The sequence below is a fragment of the Apium graveolens genome, chromosome 6 (genome assembly GCF_009905375.1).
Source record: "Apium graveolens cultivar Ventura chromosome 6, ASM990537v1, whole genome shotgun sequence".
In the NCBI taxonomy this organism is placed as follows: domain Eukaryota; kingdom Viridiplantae; phylum Streptophyta; class Magnoliopsida; order Apiales; family Apiaceae; genus Apium; species Apium graveolens.
This window is the reverse complement of record NC_133652.1, coordinates 109997326-110009032: the sequence shown is the minus strand read 5'-3', so window position 1 is coordinate 110009032 and position 11707 is coordinate 109997326.

Sequence of the window (11707 nt, the reverse complement as noted above, 5' to 3'; positions counted from 1 at the left end):
AGTCAGATTTTCCCTCTGAAACATGTAATTGATCTTCTGCCGTAACTATGGCAGGCACTGTAACCGACTCAATGTGCACTCCTCTTTCTGTGTCCTGAGTGTCATCCATTGGTATATATGCTTCCATTGTGAGTAATGGAAGTGTGCTTGACTCAGTACAAGATGTCATGGCCCTATGGCGAATTTCAATAGATTCATCCTGTTGAGAGAATGTCTCTAGTAACTGTTCAGTGGCCATTTCAAAGTCCATATCCTGTTGGGAGGACAAGGATGGGATTTCAGATGCCTCGGTAAATGTTCTTCTCTTCTTGGGAGGAGGCAGAGTTGAGGGTTCATCCACATCTAAAAACACACTACTTCCTTCTAACCTTCTCGGTAACATTTTTGACAATGGGGGAGAGTTTGAGATAGGTTGTGACTCTGTGTTTTGCTCTATGACCTGGGATTGAATCTGTGGTTCTACAACTTCATGGTCAGCCCTATCAACCACTGGGGGTCTTACATCAGAAGTAGGAATAGGTTGAGAGTGAGGAACTATTACCTGCAGTGGAAGAGCATCTGATGTTTGTGCATGGGTGGCTTGAACCACTAGAGGTTGAGTTTGCTGTTCATGACCGGGAAGATTAAAAATTGGTAAAGGAATGAAGGTGGCCATGAAAGTAGATACAAGTACTAGAACTTGCATGAATTTAAAGGTTGTGTCTTAACGTGTGTAGATCTTTTTGCTTATCGGAGGGGGTTCAGTTACTGATGAGTTAGCAAAAAGAGCCTTATGCTCAGGGGTGAGAAGATGTTCTGCTATAAGCATAAGAAATCGAGCGTAGTAGCAAGAAACCCTACGATTCGTAGAATGATCACGCTTAGCTGCAGTGAGACATCTCAGAAGAATGGGTAAAAGTAATTTGCCAAAATTGATCCTTTGATTGAAAACAACCGCAAGACCAATATACTGCAGAGTGGAAGTGATGTTGTGAAAATTGGATTTAGTGCAGTTGGCAAACACTTTGGAAAGTGTATCGAAGAAAATATCCCATTCAGAAACCAAATTTGATTTAGACAGCTTAGTCAAATTAATCACCCCCTGATAGTGAATAGCATAAAAAGAAATTTGAAATCTCATTGTCAGAGGGTAAATTACAGAAATTGTCCATTAGAAAATTTAAAGCTCTATTGATGACTGTTTCATCAACTACATACTGTGTGTTTGCCACGGTGAATGAAAAAGAGTTAGAATCAGCGGCCACAGTAGAAGTTGTGCAAATCAGTCTAAGCAAGTCGACATTAATAGAATATTTGATTTAATAGCAGAGCTAACAATCGAATGATCATTTTAAAAATCTAATCCACGGCTTAAATTTTGAAACATTACAATTTTACGGATTAAAATGACCAACATGATTATGCGAGATAATATGGAAATTTAGAGCCATTAAAAAATTCAATAAAACACACACTTTCAGAATTTTAAGAATTAAATTAAGAAAATTCGAATTAAAAAATAATTAATAATTTGAATTAATTCAATTATATCAAAAAAAAATTAGAAAAAAATGTATCTTGTTGATTTTTTATCCCACAAACTCAGTAGAAGGAACAGATTTTGCAAAAACACACGACACACTACCAAATTTAAGTTCAAAAATGAATTTGGAACACTGCCAACTACAATTGAAAGAAATGTTTTTTTGAAAAAAATTGGCAGCACTTCTGTATGTATACACACGTATGTATATATAACAGGAGTGAATTTATGTTATGCTGAGTAAAAACTCGAGCAAGTAAGGAAGTTGCGGCGGTTTTGATCGGAAGAAAAACGAGAGAGAGAGAGAGAGAGAGAGAGAGAGAGAGAGAGAGAGAGAGAGAGAGAGAGAGAGAGAGATGAATTGGTTTGATTGTGAGAAAGAAAACAAAAGCAAAAAAAAACTGAGCCTAAGTACTACAACTGGTATGACAATCCCGGCAGGAAAACGTTTTGAATTGAAAATGAAAATAAAAATAACTGGTATGACAATCCGATAGTCATACCGATTGTCATACCAGTACAAAATAAAAAGAATTTTAACCGAATAAACTGGAAAGACAATCGATAGTCATACTGATTGTCATTCTAGTACAAAATGAAAAAAAGAAATATATATATATAATATAAGTTTTATAACTGGCAAGACAATTGATTGTCATACCGATTGTCTTTCCAGTATAAAACTATATTGAAAATTAAAATAAACAAAGTTAAACTGGAATGACTTTCAACAAGACAATTTCAATAGTATTGCCGATTGTCATTGCAGTTAAAAAGAACATAAACAATATTTACAATTACAGTAAATACAAATAAAAACTTATATTAATATAGTAAAACTACAGAAAATATTTACAAAATAAAAATACTCAGAAATAACTATATTTTAGTCCAAAAATAGATTTTTTTTGAATTTTAGCAAATAAAATTCATAGAAGATATTTTTAGAGAAAATAAAATATTCTGAGATATTAAAATTAACAAGTTGAATAAATAAATAAGATAGGATAATAAAATTACATAGAAAAAGCAATAAATATGGTATAAATGATAAAATAAATTTACGAATGAATTTTTCATATGACAAATTCATTCGTAAATTCATTCCAAAACAGATCTCAGATATTAACTAGTTTAATCACTAAAACTATTCAACATACCCAATTTACCAACTAATCTGGTAAATATGGATTCATCAAGTGGTTTAGTGAAAATATATGCTATTTGTTCTTCTGTTGGAATAAAAAATATTTCAACAGTACCATTCATGACATGCTCTCTTATGAAATAATACCTGATGTCGATGTGCTTGGTCCTCGTGTGCTGCACAGGGTTGGTGATGGCTATTGCACTTGTATTATCACATAGAATAGTAATTTTGTTCAATACAGAGCCATAGTCCCGTAGCTGGTTCCTAATCCACAAGATCTGAGCACAGCAGCTTCCAGCAGCAATATATTCAGCCTCGGCCGTTGAGTTGGAAACTGTTTGTTATTTCTTGTTGTACCATGAGACCAGTCTGCTACCTAGGAATTGACAACTCCCTGAGGTGCTTTTCCTATCAACAACACTTCCTGCGTAATCTGAATTTGTATATCCAACAAGGTTAAAACCAGATTCTTTAGGGTACCAAATACCTAGATTTGGTGTTCCCTTAAGATATCTCAAGATTCGTTTAACAGCAACGAGATGAATATCTCTAGGATCCGCTTGGAACCTTGCACATAAGCATGTATCATACATAATATCTGGTCTACTTGCAGTAAGATAGAGTAACGAGCCAATCATACCTCTGTAGCTTGTGACATCTACCTTAATGGAGTTTTCACATGGTCCAAGCTTGACAGTTGTAGATGACGGAGTCCTTGCTGATGCAGAATCCTCTAGATTGTACTTTTTGAGGAGTTCCTTGATATACTTGGATTGATAAATAAATATTCCATCTAACCTTTGATTTACTTGTAATCCAAGAAAGAACTTCAGCTCTCCCATCATGCTCATTTTAAATTTGTTGTGCATTAACTTAGCAAATCATTTACAGAGACTATCATTAGTAGACCCAAATATTATATCATACACATAGACTTGGACTAATATAGTATCATTTTTATGCTTTTTAGAAAAGAAAGTTTTGTCTATGACACCCCTAATAAAGCCATTTTCAATAAGAAATTCAGAAAGAGTGCCATACCATTTTCTCGGAGACTGTTTGAGACCATAAATAGCTTTGAAAAGAAAGTAGACATAGTCCAAATGATCTGGATCTTAAAAACCAGGAGGTTGCTTTACATACACTTCTTCATCCAGCTTTCCATTCAGAAATGCACTCTTGACATCCATTTGATAAACTTTAAAGTTTGAGAATGCTGTGAATGCCAGAAATATCCTGATGGCCTCAAGTCTAGTCACTGGAGCATAGGTTTCATCATAATCAATGCCTTTCACTTGAGAATATCCCTTAGCTACCAGTCTTGCTTTGTTCCTTATAACCACACCATCTTCATCTAGTTTATTCCTGAATACACACCGAGTACCAACAGCTTTCTTATGTGTAGGTCTAGGTACCAGTTTCCAGACTTGTTGATGTTCAAACTGATTGAGTTCATCTTGCATAGCAATCACCCAATCTGGATCAGTCAGTGCTTCCTCAATCTTCTTAGGTTCCATCTCAGAAAGAAATCCTGAGAACAGACATTCATTTTGAGTAGCACGTCTAGTTCTGACTCCAACATCTGGATCACCAATAATCAACTCAAAAGGATGAGCTTTATTCCAGACAGTCTGCCTTGGAAGATTTGATCTTGATGATTCGCCTCGAAATACATTGGGATGTTGTGTCCTACTAGTTGATCCTTCAGCATCTCCCCCTGAGTTGTTGCCAGGTTGACTTGATGATTCTCCGTCAGTAGCAGTGGTATCTCCATTGTTGCCAATGTTTCCATCACCATTACCTTGGGTGTCATCATAATTAACAGGTTCTTCCCCAGCAGCAACCTCAAGTACTTGATCATTATCTGATTCTGAATCTGACATATCATTAAACTTCAGTTGCTCAGAAGGATCTTCAGTTTGTATACTTGGGAGTTTAGTGTCATCAAATATAACATTGACACTTTCAATTACTCTATGTTGATCAATGATATACACCCTGTATGATCTTCTTCCATAACCAACAAAAATACCCTCATATGCCTTTGCCTCGAACTTGCCACGACGATCATCTTCATCCTTGAGCACGAAGCATCTGGCACCAAATACATAAAAGTATTTGATAGAAGGTTTATGTTCATTCATAATCTCATACGGAGTCTTCATGAAGTCCTTGTTGATTAGAGTTCGATTCTGAGTATAATATGCGGTATTGATAGCTTGAGCCCAAAAGTACATTGGAAGACCTGATTCACTTAACATAGTTCTTGCAGCTTCAATCAATGTACGATTCTTCCTTTCTACCACTCCATTCTGCTGAGGGGTTCTAGGAGCTGAGTATTGTCTGGTAATCCTTTTGTCTGTACAGAATCTATTGAGAAGTGAATTCTTGAATTTTGTTCCATTATCTGACCTTATCGCTCTAACAGGGACATTAGAATCTAACTCGATCAAGTTGATATGATCAATCACAGCTTGTGGAGTTTCATCTTTAGAGTGAAGAAATAAAACCCACGTATACTTGGAATAGTCATCAACTATCACAAGACAGTAACATTTCTTTGACATCGAACGAATATTAACTGGTCCAAACAAATCCATGTGCAATAATTGAAGAATACCAGTTATGGAGGATGTGTCTGTGCCTTTGTGACTTGCTTTCTTTGACTTTCCTTTCTGGCATGCCTCACACAGTCCTTCTGGGGAGAATTCTAGTTGAGGCAGACCTCTGACCAATTCTCTTTTAACAAGAGAATTCATTATTTTGAAATTGAGATGGGAAAGTCTCCTGTGCCATAGCCAACTCTCGTTTGACGATGCCTTTGCATAGAAACAATTGACTTCAGGATTGCTTCCAGAGTTCATGTCAGCTACGAACAGATTTCCTTTCCAGATTCCCATCAAGGAGGGTTGTTCATTTTTCTTATGCAGGATTTGACACTTCAGCTTGTCGAATAAAACATAGTAGCCCTTATCACAAAACTGACTAATACTAAGAAGATTGTGTTCAAGTCCTTGCACAATATACACATTATCAATGATAACATTTCCAGCTTACAAACAGCCATATCCCTCAATTAAACCTTTGCTGTTATCTCCAAAGGTAACCACTAGGCCAGCTTTCTCAACCATATTTGATAGCAGGGCTCTATCTCCGGTCATATGTCTTGACGATCCGATGTCAAGAATCCACACTACCGGTTCCACCTGTTTAATGCCCTGCAATACAAATGGATTAGACCTTCTTCGGAACCCAAACTTGGTTGGGTCTGTCATACTTGTAGAATTGGCCTTTATCAGGCAAAACAACATTCTTAACTTTTATGTTCTCAACTTTCTCAACGACTGGACATTTGACCTTGTAAACAGCCTTAACAAATTTTTGTTTAGACTTAGGCACAAATGTCTCCCTTCTAGCTTTAGGAGGACTAGCAGTCTTAGACCTATTATGCTTCCTATTATTCACATGCTGATGAGGAGTAGTCTTATCACTAGAAACATGCTTACCATTAAAATAAGCATACGTCAAATTAAAAGCACAAGACATACAATTAGGAGCACCACATACTTTATGAGAGGAATTAACAACATGCAAATTATGCATGGTAGACATGGCATTTTTGTTATCCAACTCATGTGTGTCTGAGTTAGTCTTAGTTGCTTTCACAAATTTGACTGAAGCTTTTGACACACTTGGCTTGGAAACAACCTTCTCATTAGCAAGATCTTCAATACGTATTTCTTCTTGAATAATAAATGAGGTCTCATCAAATGGTTCAGCAATTGATTCTTTATAGAGGGGTTTATCAACACCCTTAAACATATGTGGTACTTCCCTACCTTTAGCACAGACATGAGGAGGGGAGTTTATGCCTAATTTTCCAATAGCAGCATTTTAATCATAACCTACTCCAGATGTTTGATTAATAGCTTGCTTATTGTAGAACTCTTTAGCCTTCGAGCAAGAATTAAAGTAAGCTTTAACCTTAGTCTCAAGACCGGTGATCTTGTCTTTGAGAATAGTTTCGAGTTGTCTATAACAGTCAACTCTATTCTCTAGAAAAGATACTTGTTCTTTTAATTTGTCTTGATTAATGTACACAAGTCTTAATTCATTGACCTCTTTTTCAAGGTCTTTGATTTGTTGAATTAACATTTCATTATCACGACGAGCACAATCTAAGGAGCCTCCTAGATGATAAACTAATTCAGCATCAGTAAATTTTCCCTCTTTTCTTGACGATGGAGTATTTCCATCAATAGCCATAAGAGCAAGATTCTCAACTTCTTCATCTTCACTACCAGTATCATCCCAGCTTCTTCCCTTTGCCAGGTAAGCCCTTTCAGATTTACTCTTCTGATTTGAATCATAAGAGTTCTTCCTTACTTGCTTTGGCTTCCTGCATTCTGTGGCAAAGTGTCCCAACTCATTACAGTTAAAGCATCGAATGGTGCTCCGATCAACCATCCCTGTTTTGTATCCACCACTGCTGGTGTTAGAGGATGAAGATCCACCTTTCTGGAATCTGTTGTAGTTGGACTTGTACTTGAACTTGGGATTCCTCTTGAATCTGACATTGGAGAATCTCTTGACAATCAGGGCCATTGACTCATCTTCCAATTGCTCCAGCTCTTCCACGGAGTAAAAATCATCACCGGATTGATTTGTAGTAGGAGGATCAAATTCTGCTACTATCACATTTTCTTCAGCCTTGGAAGATTGTACCATTCTCTCTGACTGTTGAGATTGTTGTTGTTGTTGTTGTTCAGCTACTAGAGCAGTAGACGTGCTGACCACTCTACCTTTCCCGTAGACTTCCTTCTGCTGAATCTGCTCCAACTCATAGGTTTTTAACACACCATAGAGCCTTTCCAAAGAAATCTCACTCAGATCTCTCGCTTCTCTTATGGAAGTGATTCTATGTTCAAGATGAGTTGGCAGTGTTAAAAGGAACTTTTTGTTGACCTCCCTGATTGAATAGTATTTTCCATTTATGTTCAGGTTGTGATCAAAGCATTGTACCTCTCGAACACTTCAGTAATTCCTTCTCCTGGATTGGATTTAAAATGTTTATATTCAGAGGTTAGGATATCTAACTTATTCTCCCTAACTTCCTTTGTGCCTTCATTAATCACCTCAATAGTTTCCCAGATGTGTTTGGAATTTTTACAGTTCATCACATGTCTGCTCATCAAGGAATCAAGGGAATCAACTAAAATTAATTGAAGGCTGCCATCCAAGGAGGCTTCTTCCTTTTCAGCAGGAGTAAAATCTTCAGGCTCTTTTGCATAGGTTCTAGCTTTGGTAATTACAACATCATTTTCTATAATCTCTAGTTCAATAACAATCGGAATTTTTGGACCCTTCTCTAACACATCCAGATATTTGGGATTTGCAACTTGTAAGAACAAGAGCATCTTCTTCTTCCACATAAAATAATTTTCTTTATCGAACAGTGGAATTTTAACGGTTCCAACTTTTTGTGAAGTCATTATGAATTTTGAATAAATAAAAATTCAAGGAGTGGAAGAATCACAAAAGTCTAGGATCTTGATTTGTTCGTTAATCAGAAGGTTCTGATACCAATTGTTAGGTCCCAATATATTTGTAGAAGGGGGGTTGAATACAAACTTTACCGTTTACTCGAATTAAATGCGGAATCAAAAAGTGAAACAAAATGCAAGTTAAATAAAACTATTATTAAACTTGAAAGGTGTTACAACAACGGTATCGATTACAAGGAATTAATCTCAAATAAATTATCACAAATCTAAAATAAATTCGATATGAACTTTTTCTATTTTTACGATAAAAAGATCAAATGCTAGAAGCAATTTGAGATTAAGTTCTAGGGATTTTGATCCGCTAGATAGTTACACAAGAACAAAAGAATGATTTCTAGTGGTTTAGATTTAACTTTAATGACTAGAAATAAATGAACTAAAATGCAGTTGAGAGTTAAACTTTGTTTGCGGCTGCTGCTTCTCTGTGTTCTTTAATTGGTTGAACTGTTATGAATGTTGTAGGTTCTCTGTCTTTTAAAATAACCAAGGGCAGTAGCAATTGTATTGGAGAGACAATCCAAGGCTTGGCAAGACAATCCACTGAACCACCATGACTTTCGGTGAGACAAAGGATTGAACTAGCAAGACTATCAAACTGAACTGACAAGACAATTCTCCTCCTTGCTAGAACTTTCGGTGAGATAATTAGAAATGACCTGGAATGACAATCGGTATGACAATCTGGATTGTCATGCCAGTTCAAGTTTAATTGTCTTATTGAATTAAAACCGATTTTAATACAATTTCACTTCTGAAAATCAATAATATTAATTTGAAATTAATTAATCAATTAATTCAATTAATCAATAAATTAATCTTTGCATATATAATTTATTCTCTTAATTAAATTATATGACTTAATTAATTAATAGAGAATTAATACTACTCTTGAACTGCAACCATTCTTCTGAAAATCTTCTCAAAATAATGAATCAATTCCACCACTTCAATGTTGACACTCGATGTACTGTTTGGTTCATGAGTGACTAACTTCTGTGACGTTTCTTCATGTCTTGACTTTAATAACTTGATTTTCTTCATATTAAATTCCTGTAATTATCTGATACCCTGACAAGATCTCTGACACTTGATTAAATCCACCATCTTGATTTATATCACTGAGGCTTGATCAATTTCTTGAACTTCTTTCAGTGAATTAATTCCTCAAGTCTGTAGATGAACAATGTTTCTTAATCCTTTGACAGATGTTACTGTGAGAGATCTCTTTGACGATAGAACCACTATTTACTTGTTACATTCTTATTTGAGTTGAGTTAAATCCTCGAATAAACAAATAGGCTATGACATATGTCTTTCACAACTGTTTTTTATCTGGAAGCTCCATCCACAGCAGCTCAACAATCTCCAACTCATTCTCCAATTTTAAATGTTGAGATACCATCTACACCAACCACACCAGCTCTGGAGATAAATTCTGATGCTCTGAATTTAGATAATGTTATTCCTGAATCTCCAGTAGCATCACACACTCTTGTGCTGTCAGAACATAATGAGTCTTCCTCAAGTTCTGAAGACAGTGTTTCTGTTGAGACTCCAGTTCCCATTCTAGGCAAGGAAGGTAAAGAAATTTGTTGAAAAGGAAGCACCTATTCCTTGGGAGGATACTCACAGAGGTGTGGAGTGGACCAAGAAGTGGAATGACACTGATTTCATTCCAAGCTCTTACGTTCTGACAGAGCATATTGCTAAAGCTGATGAGTTGCTCACAAATGCTGATTTAAAGACACAACTCAAGATCAATGCTCTATCTACCAAACATCTTCAAGGTCTACATTCTTCTACTCATGATAAGGTTGATACACTAAAGGAAAAAGCTGATAAGCTAGATCTACAGATCAAGCTTGACAAGAACAGATATATCAGACCTACTCTGGAGAAAATCGAAGCCATTGAGAAGATTCTAGAGAAGCAACAGGCCCAAATTGATATACCAATGATTACTGAAGATGATGGAAGAGAAATTCCTATGCTGAACAACTCTGCTAAAGTGGAAGTTATTCTGAAAGGAAGATGCTTATGTTATAATGAAAACTCTTCACATCCTAAAGTTATCAGACTTGGTGATGGACTTGAAAGAACATCAATTCAAGCTCTCAGAACAGCCATTTATCAAATTGGTGACAGTAAAGATGAAGAACTGATGCAGGTCAAAGCACAGTTAGTTGAAGTTCTGAGAAAAGCTGAAGATAAGTTGGTAAAAGATTTTGTTAAGAATCATTATGGATTCAGATTGATCCAATGATGTTGGTATAGCTGCAAGGACTGTAAGTTGTAGTTAATAGTCTTATTAAACTTTTATTGCATTTGAACTTAAATGTTTTTGACATCATCAAATCTATTAACTTGTATATTTTTGCACAATTTACAAGTTGGGGGAGATTGTTAGATATATTTGAGATGTCATGTCTAATGTGTTTCATGTTTAGTTTTCAGATCTTAACAAACAGGAAATATCAGTACTTACTGGAATCAGTACTTACTGGAAGTCAGAACTTAAGGATATCAGAACTTAGGTTATCAGAAGATAGATATCAGAACTTAAGTACGGGAGGACTTATAGTTAAGGAAGGAAGCTGATTTACAGGATAGATTATCGAAACTAATACAAAAGAAGATATGCATGGAAAGAGTTAGAAGATAAGAAGACTTGTATAAGATATCTGATTGATATATTTTAGGAGACAGAATTATATTCCATATCAATTAGAAGTTATCTTGTAACTGTGTACTATATAAACACAGACATAGGTTTACACTATATGTGTTATCATTATCAAGAAGATCATACATTGTAACCTAGCAGCTCTCATGATATTTTTTCATCACTGAGAGCAAACGGTTCCATTGTAACAGAGTTTATTATATTGAATATATCTGTTTACTGTTACTTGTGTTTGAAATCGATTTAATTGTATTAAACACTGTATTCAACCCCCTTCTACAGTTTTGTGTGACCTAACATGTTAATATAAATTAATGTGTTTGAGGTCTTTATAGGATCAAGTCAATTGATTATTTATATTAAAATTACTAACTTCACTAGTAACGCATTATTATTTTTGGGATTTATCCCAATTTTAAGAATATTTGAAATTTGAAATGAGATCTCACTAGATTTGTTAAAACTATGATTATATATTAAATCGATTTATTTTTCATTTTTCACTTTAAAAAAACTAACTTTTTAAAAAGAATTCTTTTAGATCAACAATATTCATTGATCAAGATAATATTGTACAAATATTTTGAATTATTTTAATATTTTGAATTATTCAAATAAAAGTTATATATATACTATATTGTAGCATTTGATTTAATGCATTTTATATTATTTAAGGAAAAAACATATATTGTTCAATAATTTGAAGGAATTAACCAGTTCAACTGATATTTATAAAACTATCGAACTGAAATTTTTTAATTTTAGAAGAATAGTATAAAATGTTATCA